Source organism: Adiantum capillus-veneris, chromosome 14 (genome assembly GCF_014529385.1).
Source record: "Adiantum capillus-veneris isolate H3 chromosome 14, ASM1452938v2, whole genome shotgun sequence".
NCBI classification, from domain to species: domain Eukaryota; kingdom Viridiplantae; phylum Streptophyta; class Polypodiopsida; order Polypodiales; family Pteridaceae; genus Adiantum; species Adiantum capillus-veneris.
The window spans coordinates 97,317,674-97,323,033 of NC_140944.1; positions in this window are offsets into that span (position 1 = coordinate 97,317,674).

Here is a 5,360-nt window from a genome sequence, read left to right on the forward strand (position 1 = left end):
ATTTTGCGAAACTTGGGGATGGATTACAATTCTATCCACGCTTGTCCTAATGACTGCATTCTTTTCAGAGGGGAATACATAGACATGGAGAAGTGTCCGAAATGTGATTCCGAAAGATATCGAGTAGATCTCCACGGGACAAAAATTCCACAAAAGGTTTTGCGACATTTCCCTCTGCTTCCTCGCATCAAGCATTTCTTCGAATGTAAGTCCATGGTTGCCCTAGCATCATGGCATGAGGAGAATAAATCTTCGGATGGTGTGCTACGAATTCCTGCAGATTGCGTAGCGTGGAAACATATAGATGGAACATGGTCGGATTTTGCCAGGGAAGCTCGAACTTTGCGCTTAGGCCTGGCTATGGATGGCGTAAATCCATTTGGTCAAAGATCAACATCTTACAGTGTATGGCCCGTTGTCATCGTCAACTACAACATTCCCCCGTGGTTGACTACGAAGAAGGGGCACCTATGGCTAAGCTTGATTGTGCCAGGGCGATATAAAGTGGGGAATATGGATGTGTTTCTTCGTCCACTATTGGAAGAGCTACAACAATTGTGGATTGGCATAGAGGTGGTGGATATGAGCCGACACACAGGACGACGGAATGCTTTGATCAGAGGCATTCTAATGTGGACCATGCATGACTATCCCGGGCTAACAGAATGCTCAGGTGATCTATTGACACTCCTCACTCAGACACTGTAAATATTGTTTTTTCCCATAGTTGATCTATTATCATGTGTATACATGCAGGGCTTCAAACAAGAGGATATAGAGCATGTGTCACATGTGGACCTAGACTGAATGCACGTAGGGCACCCTCACTGAAGAAGCAAATCTATGAAGGTCATCAAGCGTATCTTCCAGAGAATCATGTGTTACGCGACGACTTTTTGGGAAGAGAGCCACCAAGGATGTCTGCACAAGCATGGTTAGAGCAGAAGGAGATGTGCGATGACAGATTGCCTCCAGGGATGAAGAGACTATCTCTATGGTACGAGTTACCATACTGGCCCCGACTCATGATCAATCACTTGCTCGATCCAATGCACATATTGAAGAATGTGGGTAATCTACTATGGGACCATTTGACCGGCAAGAAAGATACTTTGGGAGCCAGAGTTGACCTTAGAAATGTGGATCGTATGGAGCAATATTGGCCGCAAACAGCGTCTGATGGATCGATAAAACTCCCTAAAGCACCATGGATTTTCACAGGAGCCCAAGAACGCAAAGTAAAAGAGGCCATTCGATCTTTGCGGACCCCCACTGGCGTAATGCACTCGCTCCGAACGTGTTTTACTAAAGAAGGAAAGCTTACCGGTTTGAAGTCACACGATTGGCATAAAATGTGTCAGGTACGTTCATAGTGGACTTTAATATCATTGCATAAAATGTGGACTTTAATATCATTGCTGCACATACTTTACAGTTTATTTTACCGGTTGCCATTGAGGGATGTTTGTCTCTCGACATCCGTAACACAATCTACAAACTTGCAAAGCTGGTGCAATGGATCTCACAAAAGGAGATCAACGTAGACTCCATACCATTCGCCAAACTGGGATTGTCATGTGCAATCTCGGTGTTGAGAAGAAGATGACGGAAGATCTAGAGGCTAAAATCAACCGATTTTGCATGCTTCACAATCCAGTGATGCAAAAGTGGATTTCACAATATGAGGATGCAAAGCAAGAGCGACAAAGGGCACGAATCGAGTGGAGACGGGGAAGACGACCACCGATGCACTATCCAGCGGTTCTGGAGAGCCTACCAAACTTCATGAGCTTAAGATGGTTGCACAACCAATTGAAAAGGGCACAACAATGCGGTGACGAAGTGACTGAAGAAGAGTGGGAGTACTCTCGGGGTTGTGCGACCAAGGTAAGTTTGCAATGTACGACTAGCAAGTGACTTTATTTATAAACGTTTGAACGGCCACTCATAATCTTTGTTCGTTGTAGTATAAGTCATACACAGCAGCATGGTGTAAAGGTCGACATTTTAGGGTGGAACGAATCGACAAAAAGCGTTTTACTCAAGATTATGGAATCATGGCAAAATTTGAACAGTCTAGTCGACGACGTTCCTCTGATGCAGATCCTGTGGTGGCGGAACTCACTTACTTCGGCACGCTGCAAGAGATTTTGAGGATCGATTACAGAGGATTTTTTGTCGACTTGTTCGACGTGCAATGGTTCAAGATAATCATGGAGGGTCGCAACGGTATTGTGCGTAGAGGAGAGTCTGGTTTTCTTGAGGTGGATTCTACTAAGAAATGGACTGACCTAAGAGACACTTTCGTACTACCCGAGCATTGTGAACAAGTAAGTATGTAAATAGTTAACATCCCCCTTTTACAAGTTATGTGCTTGAAAGCTCCCATGTAAGTTATGTGGCTCTGGCAGGTAATATTTCATCCTACAAAGTCTACATCAAACTGGTGGTACGTCATAGAGGTAGCCCCTCGTAGTGCAAGGACGTATGAAGGCTACCATGTGCCAATCACAACGGCATCAATGGAGGAGATCAGAGAAGATGCTCAATCAGAAGCCGCTGCGGTGGTGCCAGACGAGCATCAAGATGCTACTACTCTATATGGGGTGCATGCAGAGGAGCTACAAAATGAAACAGAGGATATGTGTTTAAACGGAGAGCTCTATATAGATATAGGAAGTTATGCTGAGTTATGCGAGGATGAGAGAGAGATCTCTTAAAGCCACAAATATTGTATTTGAACAATTTTGCTCCGTGTTGTAAAAGCTCTGGCTCTCTAAGTACCTTCCATGGTGTATAACGCTCTTTTCTACTCGCTCTCACATCTTTTGATTGAAAATTCTGAGTTTTCGACTTGCCTCTTCTATCACTCGATTCATTGCGTCATTGTATTTATATGCGTCATTACGTCAGTGTATTTAATGGTCTTTGCGTCATTGTCTACTCTATTCATTCAATATTAAGTTTAAATATTCGTGTGTTTAATGCAGGTATGGATGATGAGGAGTTTCTTTCTTCTTTGTCACCGCAGCAGAGACAGTGGTACGTGGAGCGTCATCGCTCTGGCGCATCATCGCGCGTTCCTACTCCATCCGCATCTCCCTCTCTCTCGGAGCATTCGGCGTGCTCCGAAGCTTCGGCGTCGACGAGACGAGCTTCACACTCGTCTAGACACCGGCGCTCTAGTGGTGGTGGTGGCGGTTGTTGTGGGGATTCCGCCACCGATGCCTCCACACCGCCTCGTGTTCGACGAGGCTCTTTACCCTCCCCTTCTTTGCCCGCCCCCACACCAGCCACAGCATCGCCATCTACGCCAGGTTTTGCACGGCTGACTGTTCCTAGAAGCTACACACCTCTACCTACTCCGCCAGGGGCCACCCCACTCGACACTCCTCGCTTCGGGGCCCAGACGCCGGTGGAGACACCTGACGTCCGTACCCCCATCGACACGCCGCTAGAGACCCCTGCCGGGACACCCAGGTTCACGCGTCACCGGCTAGAGGGCTTGCCTTACTCCGTCGACATCAGCGGCGGCATCATCATGGATGATGACGGCAAGAAGGTGATCTCGCGCATGCGTGGTCTTTGCTCTCAGCTGTTTAGACACTACATACTAAACAAATGGAGTGAAGTACCAAGTGATTTAAAAAACAGAGTCATCAGCATACTTCATGATGAGTTTCCCGTTCCAACACGGGATCAGCGCTTCAATGAAGACCTGATGAAGATTCGAATGCGCGAATAATGCAAACACAAGCGTTCCGAAGTGCAAAAAGCAATCAAGAATGGGTGGAACAGGCGAGATTGGCTGGCCAAAGAAGATTGGAAGAATGCGAAGAAAGCAGCGCGCGAGAATCCCGACAAGTGGAAGCAACAAAAGGATGCAGCCAGAGCGCGAGGAGAGGCAGGGAGCTCGCACCACTTGGGGAGCGGTGGATGGGCATCATTTGAGACCGATTTTGTAAGTCTTTTCACATTGCTCTTTATGCATGTTCGATAGTTTAGGGTTTATGAGTTTTTTAGTTCTAACATAATGAAATCTTTGTATGTTTTGACAGTGGTCGATGACAGGACGTGATCCCACACCGTACGAGCGCGAGTACGCAGGCAGGAAGGGCTTAAACGCCCTGATGGACATTCTCAGTTCTCGCGGCGGCATGGTTAGTATTAGGGTTTACTCTTTTTTATTTTTTGTATTGTTTTATAAATGTCGTTATATGTTTATACTTACTGAAAGCTGTCTTATTGTCTTTTTTTGCAGAATCCGACAGATACGCCGCTTGGACGAGATGAGACGTCTGACTAGAGGACGTCAGTTTAGCCGTAGCTAGATAGCATTAGTTTAGGGTTTCTCATAGCTTATGTATCATGAGACAGATTTTATACGTCTTTTTGAACCATGTATATTATTACATTTGTCACCGCAGTTCCTTTTGTCAATCAATTCTTTATGCCTATGATGTTGTACAATTGTCATTATTACATTTGCCAATAAATTCATTTTGCCTATGATGTGTACAATTGTCAATTTTGCAAACAATGCGTCTTGTGGGTGACTATTTTGGGTCTATTATCTACCTTTGCATTTTTTTTAAAAAGTGAATCAAGTACAATATGGTTGATGGGTGGCAGGGCATTCAATGCCCTGCCACCAAAAAAATATTCTCTCGGGCGTCGCTATAAGCGTCGCTATTTATGGCTCTGTAGCGTCGCTATGAGCGTCGCTATACTCTTCTGTGTAAACGTTGCTATAGGCGTCGCTATATAGCGACGCTCATAGCGACGCATATAGCGACGCCTATAGCGACGCTCTCGTAGCGACGGTTTTAGCGATGCCGGGGGTTATTAAAACCAATGTATTTCCGTCGCTAACAGCGTCACAAGAGCACACAACCTCTTGTAGTGAAAAAATTTGATCTTTTTCTCACCTCTAAAGGATTCATCTCTTGCTCGTCAGACCCCAACTTATACATAAAACGCCAAGGTAGCAGTTTTGTGATTCTTGCTCTTTATGTGGATGATACCATCCTTGTTTCCAATGATTTGGGATTTCTTCAGCAAGTGAAAAAGTTATTGTCTTCTGCATTTGATATGGTGGATCTTGGAGAGATTCACTCGTGTCTTGGCATTCAAATCCAACGGAACCGTACAAAAGGTATTTTATTCCTTCGACAGTCAAAATTTATTGCAGATACTATTCAAAATTTTGGTATGGAATCTGTACATTCAGTCAACACACCTTGTCTTGCGAGCTCTACGAAGAACACTTCTGACAATGGCGGTCAACTTGTCACAAATCAACCTTATGCTAACTTGATTGGATGTCTTCAGTTTGTTGGCATGAACACTCGTCCTGATAT